The sequence below is a fragment of the Natator depressus genome, chromosome 9, assembly GCF_965152275.1.
Source record: "Natator depressus isolate rNatDep1 chromosome 9, rNatDep2.hap1, whole genome shotgun sequence".
Classification (NCBI taxonomy): Eukaryota; Metazoa; Chordata; order Testudines; family Cheloniidae; genus Natator; species Natator depressus.
The window spans coordinates 63,959,053-63,974,003 of NC_134242.1; the positions used below are offsets into that span (position 1 = coordinate 63,959,053).

The 14,951-nt window shown below is 46.4% G+C and overlaps 1 protein-coding gene across 4 annotated transcripts in view; it reads right to left on the bottom strand.

The window, feature by feature from the left end:
- The window catches only part of DRP2 (dystrophin related protein 2), a 52,418-nt gene extending 41,540 nt beyond the window's left edge, over positions 1 to 10,878 (bottom strand). For 3 of the 4 annotated variants that reach the window (XR_012641040.1, XM_074964415.1, XM_074964413.1), the window contains exon 1: positions 5,692 to 6,060. The gene's annotated coding sequence lies outside the window, so the exon portion shown is untranslated. Of the gene's footprint in view, positions 1 to 5,691; positions 6,061 to 10,533; positions 10,621 to 10,843 lie in introns of those variants that run through there. The other variant, XM_074964414.1, reaches the window with a different exon arrangement.
- Between the last annotated feature and the right edge of the window lie 4,073 nt (positions 10,879 to 14,951).

A 14,951-nucleotide genomic window follows, 5' to 3' on the forward strand; every position in this document is an offset into this window, starting at 1 on the left:
ACACAGGCCTGACAGCTGCACCGTTGAACCCATCTGAGTGTGAGATGAGTGGGTTCCCCTGTGTGCCTTTCTGAAGAGGAAGGGAAATATGCTGAGGCCTGTGTGAACAGGGGCTGGTAAGAACTGCCTTGCACTCATGTCTGTGAAAGCCTTTCCCCAGTAGTACAAACCCTGAAATGACAACTGGCCCTTTTCCTGGGGCACTCACCCCCACGTAACATAGGCTGGACTTTTCTCCAATGGTGCAGGCCTCCCCCATAACACTGATGGTCGTTTCCCTAGTAATGAGTGCCCCAGCAGAAACTGGCCAATCTTTCCCCCAGTTTGCAGTACAGTAAGTATAAACTATGTGCAGACAATAGTGTTACGCATTTCATGAGGCTGCACCAGGACTTCAAAGTGCTATTACATCTTCAGCGATCAGTCATATTTCAGATCACAATAATCACTTTGCTGAGAAACAAATAACGTGCAGGTCTTGGCATTACTTTTAAATGCCAGAATGATGCAGCGTTAAGGTGGTTTCAAGATAAACTGGGTGGTTGTTTAAAAAAACACACACACATACATATACCCCCCCCAGATTTTTCCTCTTGCTGATCAAGCTGCACCTGTTTCAAAATCAGTAAAGGCAAGATTGGCCTATTGTACTGGCTGAAAAGCAGTCTGACAAAAGAAACTAACAGCCATTGCTAAACCAGTTCTGCTTCAAACTCTAGAATATGGATTATTGCTTCACTGGGGAATCTAGTCGACAGAATTGCTTCTATTCAGAAGCCCATTTCAGCAGCATTTGTTGATTTGCTCAAGTGGCAGCATTTAGGTAGATTTGCTGAATGAAGTCAGACCTTTGCTCCATCTCTTTTGGCATCCTGCCTCCGGCAACAATCCCACCTCATGTCTGAGACAAAGATGACCATTCATCTACAAACCACACACCTGACCCCAGAAGCATACAATTTGATTGCCCTTATTTTTAGAAATGAGCCTAAGCCGAACCCCCTCAAATTTCAGAGAAGTTCTCATCTCAAGACAAATTGTGTAGCTGGTTCCTAGCTCTATAGCCAACTAGATTAAGCAACCTTCAACCTTTGGGGAAGTTTGGACTGGATCCAAACTTTGGACTTCAGACTCTATGTGACTTGTTTCATGTACTGAACACACAATACCTTCACAGCGTAGCTTGCAGGAAAGGCTAAAAAATTTTTCCTATCACAACCCCCCATTTCCAATCACTAACTTCCTCAAAAATGTTCCTTTGAGACTCAAACTTTCAATTTGGGGCCTTGGCTTAAAGGGAACCATTTATCTGGTGAATGTTTGAGCTAAGGTTTCTTAGCCATTATCCAGTTGTAGCAATGGAAATACAAATACATACTTTCTCCATTGCTAGAATGGTTAATGACTTTTTTGTTGGCTAATTTACTGCACAGTGGAAGAATAACTGAGTACTCAGAAGGGGAAGGAAGGACGATTTAGGATATTTCAAAGTTCAAATGATATACTTATGCATAAGTAGCAGAGAAGCTTTCATTGCAGTTTTAGTTACACCTTAACAGGATCCTGAACGAGCTGAGACAGCTAGACTCGCAATACTGCACTAATCCGTATTGTTCCAGAATAAAAAGTTGTCTACTGGACATGCAGTAAGTGCTTGTTCCTGGGAACCAGGACTCCTTCCTGAGACATCGGAGTCAGGGACTGATGGCAGAAGAAGAGGAGATACCGCTGCCTAGGAATTGGTCTGCAAGTAAGGAAGAGCTCCTTCCTGGAGTGGGTGTCTTTTGTCTTCTCTCTAGAACCACCCTGTGTGCCCCATGTCACAGGCACACCTCTGCTTGTTCCTCGGGAGGAAAGAAAAGACCAGAGACAACACCCTATACAGGAACCTCAACCCATGGGGAAAAAAAGAAGAGGTGCTGCCAATGATTAAACATGGGATGTGGCCGGGCCTAGCACCAGGCATGTCCTGGGACAATTAGCTGTTAGGAACTTGTAGCTCCTTTCTCTCCCTCTTTAGGCAGGAGAAAACTCCTTTTCCCCGCACTGAACTAAGCATCTAGGTCCCCTGCATTAAATGTACTGAAACATTTAATGTGTAAAGGCCACACCTACCCCCATTAAAGTAAAATGAAACCTCTAACGCAACTGGTATCACCCCAGTGCCACATTAGATGTGCTGGGTCATCTAACGAATGAAACTTGGACCCTGATCCCATGGGGAAATAAAGGGCCTGACATCAGTGTAACTCACAGCACTCGGCACCTTGCAAGATCAGGCCCTGAGGCCACAGGCCAGGGAAGGGGACCAGTGTGGTAGATCTAGGTGTGTATATGGAAAACGCTAAGAAGAGGGTCCTCCTTAAGAAGCAGAATCTCTCTCCCCTCAACGTGGAAAAAAATACGATCTGTTCTGTTAATACAGCACTCAAGCTGAGAAATTGCACATACAAAAGTCAGGGAATGCTGAAGTTAGTGTTCCTACAGCAACGTTAACTAGGCCATGCTGCACACACATACACTCACCATGTAGCCTCTTTGTCTGGCTACATGAAACCCATAGCATATTATTTAGGAGGAGGTTAAATGCTACTTTTTTCGTATGCCTCCCCCTATGCTTGAAATAGTTTGCCAAACTGCTCCCTCATTAAAGCCCATTTTGACTAAGCTTATCTTTCCTACTTCATTCTCCTCACCAATCTCTTCTCACCCTCCTCTATTTCATAGTAATTATATTTATTACAGTAGCACTTAGCAGACCTAACTGTGATCATGTGGCCCCATTGTGCTAGACAGAGAAAGTCCCTGCCCCGAAGAACTCACACTCTAGGTAGATAGGACAGGAAAAGGAAGCATTATCTCAATTTTACAAATGGGGGAAGTGAAGCACAGAGGTTAAGTCACCAAAGAAGTCTGTGGTAGCATCAAGAATTGAACTCTGATCTGTAGAGTCCCAGTACACATCTCTAGCCATGGAACCATGCTGCTTCTCCCTAAATAAACTACTGTCCTGAATCTTTTCTTTGTCTTTCAGACACTCTGTACTCTTCTTTCCCTGCTCTTTGAGGGGAGGAATGAATCTTACACTCGGTTCTGAAATATGCACCATCCATTTATCGTGCTATATAAACGGTTAGTAATAATACAGAGAATTCGCCAGGTGTGCCATGTAGCCAAGTTAACTTCCTGGTGCTTGATCTCTCATTCTCAATGTTGCATTAATACACATTTTTGTGCATTGACTATTACTGGCCCACAATCATCCAAGCTCTCTCAGACATCCAACCACAGCATGTAGTTCTCCAGCCTCGGGAGGCTGTGAATTTTGTAGGTGGAGTGTATGCTGTGTGAAGTAATTCCCCCTCCCCCGAATGTATAAGTGCTATCTTGTTCTTTTTTTATAGGACATGGAAAGAAAGGGGGCTCTGAGCAATTTACAGTCTACTCTTAAGCACTCCAATCCAGCCATTTGAGGAGTGGATTCGTTTTACTAGGTATGTCTTGTTACACAAGATTTACAATAGCACCTATGTGCTTTTAGCATTAGCCACCGAGCCTGAAACAGAGGCCTTGTATGCAGCATTCTTTAAAATATCATTATAGTCTGAAATTCACTGGCAATTTAGAGAACTTGGACCTTTTGTTTTACTGGAACCCACTTAACTCCTTAAGCATCACATTTTGCCTAGCCTTGCTTGATGGTTAAATATAATTTTAAAGACGTATTCCAGTCTGATCACAGAATCATAGAGCCATAGGGTTAGAAGGGACCGCAAGGGTCATCTAGTCTAACCCCGTGCCAAAATGCAGGATTTGTTGGGTCTAAACCATCTAAGACAGATGGCTATCCAGCCTCCTTTTGAAAACCTCCAGTGAAGGAGCTTCTACAACCTCCTGAGATGTCTGTTCCCTTGTCCTACTATTCTTACAGCTAGGAAGTTTTTCTTGAGATTTAATCTAAATCCGCTATGCTGTAGTTTGAACCCATTGCCTCTTGTCCTGCCCTCTGATCAGCTGTGTCCCTGGTTATATTTAATCATCTCTACCTTACACAGTGTTTAATTATATGTGTGATTTATATGTCCCAGGTTGTGACCTGGAAAGAGACTGTCCTCATCTTTTTCTGGTTAAATAAAACCAGGACAAAGCCTTCTATTACTCAACACACAACACCTTTAAGTGTCAGTGAGCACAGGTCACTGGATAAGAGGCAGTTCAAAATTGCATGGCTTTATAACACAGCCCTTTCCTGTCGGGGCACTGCACCCGGGTGCATCACCAGGGACTTGTGTGGTGTAACATGCACTGCCAGGAAAAGGAACACTCACCACCTGGAAATGTCAGGTGTTGCCATGCACCAGTGCAAAATGGGAGCCCCAAGGCATTAGGGGTGAACGCACAGAACAGATCTGCCAGGGAATGAATCCCCTTGGGGGATCAGGACCCCCAAGGCTTTGAACTGTGTATTCAGGGAAAGGATCCCCCCAATGGGGTAACACAAAGACTAACTGAAGAGCAAATTCTAGCTGCTCAGGAGAGATTAGCTAGTGGAGGAGGAAGGAACCAAGATGTGAAGGACCCAGTCTTGGGACACAGGGAGGACAGACTTTCTAAAGGTTTGATTTGTTTTTTAAATTAAAAAAAAACCAAACCACAAATTGTCAAAAGTGGCTTTCCCCAACTTCCAACACAACATTTAAAAACCCAAGGGCAATTCAACAGCTCTCCACCACTGTAGCAATGCCACGCATGCTTCTTGGCAAGGAGGCCTGCCAGAGCCCTGTTAGTAAACCCACTGCCAGTACTACATGCTTGCCATACCAAGGGAGTAGGTGAGAAGAAACAGGAGGTAACTGGAAACAGGGCTGGGTTGGGGCACTAGTAAATATGTTGCAGTGCTATGCTATACCCAGGTCTTGGCTGCTGAGACTGGGAAGGAGATAGAAGCAGAGTGCTCAGCTTTGGAGAGCAGGAAGTGGCCCATGTCTTCTCTAGACTATTATGGAGTAGAACTGATGGTTTCTGGAAGTAATCCTGGCTAGCCCTCCTCAAGCAGAAGAATGGTAGTTGTAATATGGGTCCTCAGTGGGAGAAGAGGGGAGCAGGAGAAAAAGTGGGAGGGGTTATAAGAGCAGGGGGGGAGAGGGAATAATATAAAAGCAGCGGCAAGACCGAACAAGGAAGTGAATGAAAGGCCAGAGCTGGGACCATAGTCCCTATTGCTTCTCATCTGATCCCAGCTCACTACTTGAAAAGAGCTTTAGGCTCGGCTTTGCCCTGCAGGCTAGTCTTTTAAGGAGAATGCTGGAAGGCTACCAGGCCCTGATCCGAGCAGCCCTTCAGCTTGGCAGAAAGCATCTTTCGGTGTAAATAAACCTCTGATTTAAAAAGAATCAAAGCTGGAGATAATTGCAAAGCTTGCTATTGCTGTTTTTCCTCAAGAATCTGCATCTACTTACCATTCCCTGAGCTCTTTCCTGTGGAACCAAAGTCCTGGCTGCCCATCTCTCCCCCACCCCCTATCTTTTCCATGCAAGTTTCCCCAGACATACATACACAGTATACTGTGCACGGTCAGATGGACGCGCACACGCACAGCACAATGCTGAGACTAACCATACAGTACAATGGTAATTTCCCTCTCCTTGCAGAGCCAGGAGCTGGGTAGAAAACCATTTATCTGCGGCCTACCTTCCGATTCCGTCAGGTCTGAAATGAAGGCAGCAGCCGGGCTTCAGTGGCAGGGGCTGCCTCTGTGAATCAGCAAAGAAGTCCCTGTGACTGGGATGCATGCTGAGGCTCAGTGCTGCTGTGTGCATGCTCTCTGTCTCTCCTCCTCCACCACCCTGGGCTTCTGTGTTGCTATGCAATCAGATCACCAGGAGTAACAGCATCTCTCCAACCTCAGGCAGAGATATCCTTGACTGGGCAATGCAGGAACGCACCAAGGGCAGTTCTGTGAAGTGCCTGGAATTTTGGAGGTTCCTTGGCTAGAGATCAAAAGAAGGAATAGAAGTGGGGAGGTACAAAGGAAGAGAGACGCACACGGAGGGAGGAGGAGACAAAATACACACAGAGGTAGAGAGAGAGAAATACAGACACACAAAGGCAGTACAGCCTGACCTCTGGAGACCTGACAGCCTGCTGGATTCACACACACACCCCATGCAGCCTGCTGATGTCTATCAACAGCATTTCTGGGGTTGTGTGGCAGCTCTTGTTTTAGGATACATATGTCCATGTGTGTGCTGGAAATTGCAAGACAAGTTCTCAGTTAAGGAATAAAGCAGCTTAAATAAAAACCCAGGCATTCTTTACTCTTACACAAATTTAATAATTTCAGTAAAAATGTGGTTATTTTAAAGTCAAAGGGGAAAAATCATTGTGTTTTAGGCCCACTTTCTGTTTCTCTTGCAAAAGAAAAATAACTAGATGAGTCCAGCAATCCCAACTTGGGGTATGAAATCCCAACCCAGACTTTGCCACGTTTGGCACTGTTTGGATTCAGCCCCTTAGAAACAGAGGGCTTGAGCACTAACTTGGCTTTGAAACCACATTCAGACCTGGGATTTGGATTTGTGCCCATATGTAACAAATAAATAGCTATAGTTACACTTTGCATTTTTTTGCCACTTTCCACTCAAGGATCTCAAAGCACTATACTATTATTTAATAATTTTTATCTCCACTGCTACGATGATCAGTGCTCCCCACAACACACCTTTTGAGATCCAGGGGTCCTACACATGCCAAGCACAACATGTGGTGTACCTCAGCCAGTGCAACAAATGCCCCACCAATAACTACAAGGGTGAAACCAGACAGACAATCACTATGCTCTCGAATGAACTCTCAGAAAAATTATAAGAGACCTGTAGGCAAACACTTTTCACAAAGTGATCACTCCATATCTGACCTGTCCTCATCCTCAAAGGAAGCCTACATGACACATTCAAAAGGAAAGCTTGGGAGCTTAAATTCATAACTCTGCCAAGACTCTAAAAATCATGATCTCAGCAGAGATACTGATTTTATATGACTCATTACAACAATCTGTGAAACCCACTTACTCTCCTTTGTCCTATGACTGCAGAGATGTTAAGTGTCCACTTCATCTTAAATGGTCTGCAACAATGCTTATGTTAAATAATCTGTACAGTTTTGTATTTAGCTGTGACACTCTGAATACCTTTCCCAGACCTGAAAAAGAGCCTTGAATAGCTTGAAAGTTGTCTCATTCACCAACAGAAATTAGTCCAGTAAGAGATATGACCTCACCCACCTTGTCTCTCTCATATCTGGGATCAACACAGCTATAACAAGGAATTTTTCCTGTCTGTTTGCCAGGGGACACTGTTTCATAAAGCAGCTATGCCCCTAATCCACTCAACACCAGGTCCATGTGGTGTTCACAGAGGGGTTTGCAGGAGTTAAGGGGAGGGGGGGTCAAGCTGGTGCCTCAACACCTTTAGGAACCCAGGAACAGAACTAGTTGCCTTTTAGGCCTGGTTTACACAACAAAATTAGGTCGGTTTAGCTACATCAGTCAGAGGTATGAAAAATCCACACCTCTAGCAGCATTGTTAACCTGACCTAAGTCCCCGGGTGGACAGCATTAGGTTGATGGAAGAATTCTTCTGTCAACCTAGCTGCCATGTTTCAGGGAGGTAGATTGTGTCTACACTGTTGTGCCGCTGTAGCATTAAGTGTAGACAAGCCCTTAGTCCCACTGTGTGGAGGAAATGGGGATGGTAACGGGATATGAAGCCTTTCACCTTTAAATCACCAGTTTAAATCTGGTCCAGGTTGAGGGTGGCAGAACTATTACAAATTCTGTGAAACAAATTTGATAGGTCTTAGCACAGTTCCCAGTGAACAAAATGTGCACATCATAATTGCTACTAACTGGTACCCTGAAAAAGGAGAATTCAGGGAACATGAAGGATCCAAGGAACACAATATGGGTCAATGGCAGAAGAAGTGCAGAGGGCTGTTCCCTATGGAACATATTCATGTGCCTGAAATTGGGTCTGAGTGATTTTTGATGTAGGATGCATGTAAAAACATTGTGTCAACACCATCCCCATCTGGCATCGAGAAATTTGCATACTATTTTGATGCAGGAGGTGCTCCTCTCCAAGCATTCACCACAGCACGAGTAACTGGGCACAGAGTAGCTCAGCACAATGCAGAGGGATAGCTGAGAATGGTGTACTTTTCACACCTAAGGATCGGAACCTGCGTGATGTTCCAGTACAGTATCAAACATGTCTTCTTTGCAAGTAGGAGAGGACAAAAAGTCCCTTGTTCCAGGGCAACAAATGAAAATAGAACTGGCGGTTCTGACTTTGAACTGAAGAGAATCGAAGACTTGTTGCCCACTAGATTGTTGCTACTTTGTTTAAATAACTGATATCAAGTAAATTCCTCTCCCTCCATCCCCAGCACGAATAACCATAAGGAGAATACCTCAGTGCTGATTTTATCCTGACAACATTTTGCATTAAGTTGTTTGGGGGGAAAAAAACAGTGGAGTTCTTTCTAGTGGCATTCTGCTTGGGCGGAACAAATACAGACAGACAGATTACACATGCTCAGAAATCAGACTGGCTCCCTTTATGATTGCCCCTGCGTAACAACTCAAAGGGTCCTTACTGAATAAGCGGAAATGAGAAATATTTCAGAGGAGGAGGAAAAATCCTTTCAGGGCATATAGCATCCAAGACTGCGGAGGGGGGTGCGGAGGGGGAGAGAGAAGGAGTGCAACAGGAAAAGGAGGGGGCAAAGAGAAATAGAAAAAGGAAAAATCAGGGAATGAGAGAGGAGACAATGGTAGCAGGGTGGAGGGAATGGAGCACAGACAGCTTTCATGGCTCTTTTTTGTTCTTCAAAGGCTGTCAATATGTTTATGCTGTGCCTTTCCATCTCCCTCCCTATTTACTGGGTTTTGTACATAGGAGGAGGAGAGCCATCACACAGGAGCTGCTGGAAATTCAGTTAGACACAGAACAGAGGTGCCCTAAGAGAAAGGAAACTGCTTAGTGATGCATGCACAATGTACCACATTGCAGCCCCAGAAAGTCTTGAGGCTTTCTCCCGGCCCCCTCTCTAGAGATCAGTCTCTTCCTGGTGAGATCATATCCAGGGCCTGCTACAAGTCTAGCTGGTGGGGAGAAGTAGGTTGAACTGAGTGACAGCGCAACTTACACATGAAAAAAAAAATAAGGAAAATTCTAACTCTACACATATATAGCACCTTCTAGGCGAGGATCTCAAGTGTATTAGACCTTGAGGGTAAAATTGGCAAAAAGCACTTCAGTGACTTAGGAGCTTAAGATCCATTGACCGTCAGTGAGACTTAGGCTCCTGAGTCACTTCTGAAAATGATACTTAGGCACCTTTGGAAATTTTACCCTGAGCCACTAAGGGTACATCTACACTGCCTTTGAAAATCCGCGGCAGTGAATCTGAGAGCACAGGTCTACAGACTCAGGCTAGCGGGGCTTGTGCTATGGTGCTAAAAACAGCAGCACAGACATTGTTGCTCGGGCTGGAGCTTGGTCTAAGCCCAGGGAAGGAGGTTGGCTTCAAAGCAGCTGTCTTTAGCGCTGTAGCAGGAGCCCAAATCTGTAGAACCTGGGCTCCGAGACTCTCTGCCATGGGTTTTAAAATGCAGCATAGACATCCCTATGACTCACAATACCCCTATGAGGCAGGAAAGTACCACCCCCACTTTACAGTTGGGGAAACTGAGGCACAGAGAAATTAAACCACTTGTCCAAGGTCACAGATTAGGAAGTCTGTCACAGAGTAAGGAACCAGACCCAAGTCTCTCAAGGCCCAGTCCAGTACCTTGAGCAAAATCCTGTCATTGCTTATGCATGTGCTTAACTTTTTCACAGTGGTTGCACTGAAGTCAATGGAATTACCCACATGTATAACTGATTGCAGGATTGGGCTGTTACTCAGGAATTGTGTAACATAACTGTCTGTAGAGTTCCTGGATAATCCTTAGCTGGAACCACACCACCATTCCCTTTACGATTCTCTAAAATAAAGTCTGGTAGCACAAACCAGCACCAGTGACCAGTAAGTGTCTCGAGAACTTCACCGATTTTAGTATATAAGTAAATGGTTTCAGACAGCCAGATATTAAGAAGCCACAATGTCTAGGGCATGGAGTAAACCACTGGGAAGAACCTGGGTTCTAATCTTCAGTAAGCCAGCTGCTGATCGCGTGACTGAAGACAAACCACTTTCCTTCCCCATCAGCCTACCCAGCTGGAAACTTCAGAGTAAAAATCACTGCATTAAAAGAGAACCAGGTGTTGCAGGCTCTGAGCCGAGCTTTTCTGGACAGAAAAAATGCACCAGGACTCTGGTCTACCTTTCAGAATAACCATCATAAAGAGCAAACTTACTGCTGCTCTTTGTTCTTTACAGACCAGGTGCCTCCCATGGCTGAAAAGCAGATAGAACCTACCTTACTCCTCCTGCTCAGGAACTGCCTCACCACAGAAATAAGCAGCTCACCTGGGTAGCAAGGTTTTTGTGTGGACAAAGTAGGACACTTGATCAGCTGGTCCGAGCCCATAATTAACCATCTTCATCTCTTCTGTTCTGTGGGCAAAGATTAGCATTAAATCATTTTGTCACAGTGCCCAGGAGGTTATTGCCTAGCACTGGAGTTTATAATGGAGCATTAACTCAGACAAAGGCAGCAGGAGATGGTGGTTAAAGTAAGCGCTAGGGGTTAAACTCAATTGATAGGGGTACTGAAGTAAGCATTAATCGTTGTCCTTTGGTACCAGTTACATGCCATTAGAAGACTTCACGAGCATACACATTGGCAGTTGTTAGAGCTGCTATCCAACCCTCAGAGGTTCAATTTTCTGAGTGGCTACAGCTGTACCACCTTCTAAATCCTTGGGTCCTCATTTATTCATAGCATTAGGAATGCAAAATGCAAGCACACAGAAGTAGGCCAACAAGAGAATAGAAAGCAGGAACACAGAGGAACCGGTTTCTTCATTCCAGCAGAAAATGGGTTGAAGCTGTTAACTCTTTCAGAACAGGCCAAGTGGATCTGAGAGGACAGCACTGGCTAAGGAATGAGACCCCACTGAATTAAGACAATGCACAAATAGAAGCTTCTCCCCACAAAAGAAAATTTTAATTTGCAGAAAAATGGCTTCAGAAAACAGTTCAGCCTGATACCCTTAGGCATCTACATTTCCAGATGCATTATGTTCGGGTCAATATGCCTGGCATTGGAGGGCTTAGTGGCTCTTGGCCTTCAAATTGTGGACCAGATGCTCAGCTGGTATAAATCAGTATAACTCCATTGAAGTCAGTAGAGCTATGGCAATAAATATCAGCTGAAGATCTGACCTTGTAACTTGAAATCCAGTCCAATACCTCCATAGTGGGGGGATGGATCAGCCTTCATGTCACACTCCCCATCAGTACTTGGCCTGGGCAAGCTAATGATTCAACCAGTGGACTAAATTCGGTGACGAATCCTGGTTTAGTGCCACCTGAGCCATGTTGCATATACCCTAAGAAGATCTACATAGTGGTTTTCTTAAAGTGAAAGGCTTCACTCTTTGGAAGTTTCAAAGCTGGTTAACTAGAAAGCAGCAGAATGCAGTATAGAGCTAAACAGCTGCTGATCTATCCTGCTTGTGACATAATGAACCTCTCACATTAAACACAGGGAGGACCTCCTTCTTTGAAGGGAAAGCAATGGTAATGGCATCTGTATACTTCTTACATTCTGGAGCATGATGTTGGTATGTATTCATGGGGGAGAGAGTGGGGAGATAAAGCAGTCTGCTCTGGATCAGATGGCAGAGTACACTCTCCAAACTTCGGGTAATCTGTTGGGCTGGCACTGCACTGCATACGCACACATTATCCTGAGCAGGGGAACTCAAGTAGCATGAGAAAAGTACATGCTTTGCTGGTGAATGAAAGCTGTGCAAAAGATGAGGTTCAAGAACAACCTAAATCTCAAATTTAGTTTCCCAAAATATTTTGTAGCCAAAAATCTACACGTTTAAAATTAAGCAGGGTGTATGCAATTCCCTCAAGGAGCAGTTGCTGAGTTGACCTGAACTTAAAATAGTCAGGGGTAACTGACCAGGAGCATGAACATGAAACTGAAAATAAGGAGAAGCCTCCCACAATTCAGAGTCTTTGTAGAACAGCGACAGAAGAACATCACACCTGTATGGCTCTGGCAATGGCAACGTTAGCCAAGTACGCCCCTTCCGAAGTGCCGTGTGGGGTATAGCTGGAGTGGAGTCAGAGGAATAACACATCAAAATTATGGGACTGGTGGGCAAATCATAACCAGCAGAAGAAATGAAGGAGGGAAAAAATGGTTACCCAACTTTTCGTATCTGTTGTTCTTCAAGATGTGTTGCTCATGTCCATTCCATTGTAGGTGTCCGTGGCCATTGGAGATTTTTGCCTTAGCGGTATCCATAGGGCCAGCTGTGGTGCCCCTTTGAGTGCCATGCTCATGTGCTGATATATCAGGCACTGCTGGCCCTACGCCCACTCAGTTCAGAGAGGTGGGAGGGCGGATAATGGAATGGACATGAGCAACACATCTAGAAGAACAGTTATGAAACGGTGGGTAATGGTTTCTTCTTCTTCTTCTTCGAGTGTTTGCTCACGTCAATTCCATTGGAGGTGACTCACAAGCAGAATCCTCCGAGGTGGACTCAGACTTTACCGTCTTGCAGTTTGGAGCACTGCTCTGCCAAAGGCAGCATTGTCTTGAGCTTGCTGGGTCAGCGTGTAATGTGATGTGAACATGTGGACTGACGACCAGGTTGCAGCCAGACAGATTTCCTGGATCGGCACCTACACCAGGAAGGCTGATGATGACGCCTGTGCGCCGTAGTTATGTAATCTGTCATAATCGCCGGCGGGGGCATCTTTGCCAGCTCAAAGCAGTAGCGAATGCAGGCTGTGATCCAGGATGAGATTCTCTGAGCAGATACTGCTCGACCTTTCATCCTGTCTGCCACTGCCATGAACAACTGCGTCGATTTGTGGAATGGCTTTGTTCTATCTATGTAGAATGCCAGCACTCTCCTGACGTCCAAGTGTGAAGTCTTCACTCCTCATCCATCGCATGAGGCTTTGGACAGAAGACTGGTAAGTTTATGTCCTGGTCACTATGAAACTGGGAGACGACCTTGAGCAGAAACGCCGGGTGAGGGCGCAGCTGGACCTTGTCCTTGAAGAATACCGTATAGGGCAGATCCGAAGTGAACGTCCTGATTTCAGACACCCTCTGGGACGAGGTTATAGTGACCAGGAAAGAGACCTTCCAGGACAGCAGCAGGAGGAAGCAGGTAGCCAAAGGCTCAAAGGGAGAACCCATGAGCCTGGACAGCACGAGGCTCAAGTCCCAAGGAGGGACAGGGTCCCGGATGTCCGGACCCTTTAAAAACATTACCGTCATAGGATGGGCAAAGAGAGACCTGCCCTGGAGCAGGGGATTCAATGATGAGATGGCTGCCAGGTGGACCTTGATGGAAGAGAAAGACAACCCTTGGGGCTCGAGATGCAGCAAGTAATCCAAGACATCTTGCAGCAAGGCCTGCAGGCAACACTCCGAAGCCCAACATGTGAACCGTCTCCACTTTGCTAGGTAGGTTGCCCTGATTGAGGGTTGTCTGCTGCCCAGCAAAACCTGTTGAACACAGGCCGAGCACACCTGTTCTTCCACACTCATCCATGCAGGAGCCAAGCTGTCAGATGCAGCACCGCCAGGTTCAGATGTAGCAGGTTGCCATGGTTCTGTGACAGCAAGTCTGCGTGAAGAGGTGGGGGAAGAGAGGCAGCTGCTGAAAGGTCCAACAGCACGCCAAACCAGTGCTGACGGGGCCATTCAGGGGCAACGAGGATAACGCTCGCTCGGTCATGCTTGACTTTCACCAGGACCCTGTGGATTAACGGCACTGGTGGAAAGGTATACCAGCTGGAGCAACCCCAACCTCGACTGCGCCAGACCGGAGCAGCCCCAGCCCTGGCCACGCTGGGCTGATGGGACCCCAGCCCCGGCGGGGCTGCTGGAAGAAACCCAGTCCCAGCCCACGCCAGGCCAGCTGGAGGGACCTCCATTAATGGTTAACTGGTTAAACCATATAATTTTAATAATTTAACCGGTTAACTTTTTAAACAGATATTTACATCCCTATCTGGTACCGGGCTCAGTGCCGGTAGCTGGTGCTCTGAGACAGTGGCCGACGAGTGGAGCAAAGGGGGCATAGCCATGACTGGAACCCCCCATGCATTCCAACAAGGCCACTGCCCGGCTGCTGCTGCCACTGCCAGCTCAATAGCCCATTCTCGCTGCTGGGTTGTAGGCAATGGGCTGAAGCAACCCTCGGATCCGGCGGATCCCCCATGGAGGGGCTGTAGACACTTGAGTCTGCCTTGAGACCACCGATAACAGTGACCGGTACCCTGCATGGGAGGACAAGTACCTACGGTGTGCAGACTGAAATTGGTTCCAGGGGGACCAAAGGCGGGAAGGAGAACACTGCCACGGCGTCAGCAACTGGGATCGGTGACAAGACGACGACCTGTGGGACGGCGATTGGTGCCAGTAGTAGGGGATCGGCGCCTTCCCTCTCAGAAAACCGAGTCAGGACGATGGTAACCATGACTGCGGTGCTGGTGACCAATGGCGAACATCTGCCAACCTGGATGGAGGTTCCGGCTTCCGTCGGTGCATCGGTGGAGAGCATGTCATCGCCTCAGGGGATCTGTGGTGCTCCACTGCTCCCTGGGGAGCCTTATCGACTGGCTTTCCCTCTTGGGGAGCCTTCTCCGAAGATTGCGGCACCTTCAGCGCTAGCGGCGGCCTGTGCTCCTTCGACACTTGAGAAGCATGTGTTGGCATTGGTGCTGGCAAGGAAGTCGGTCGA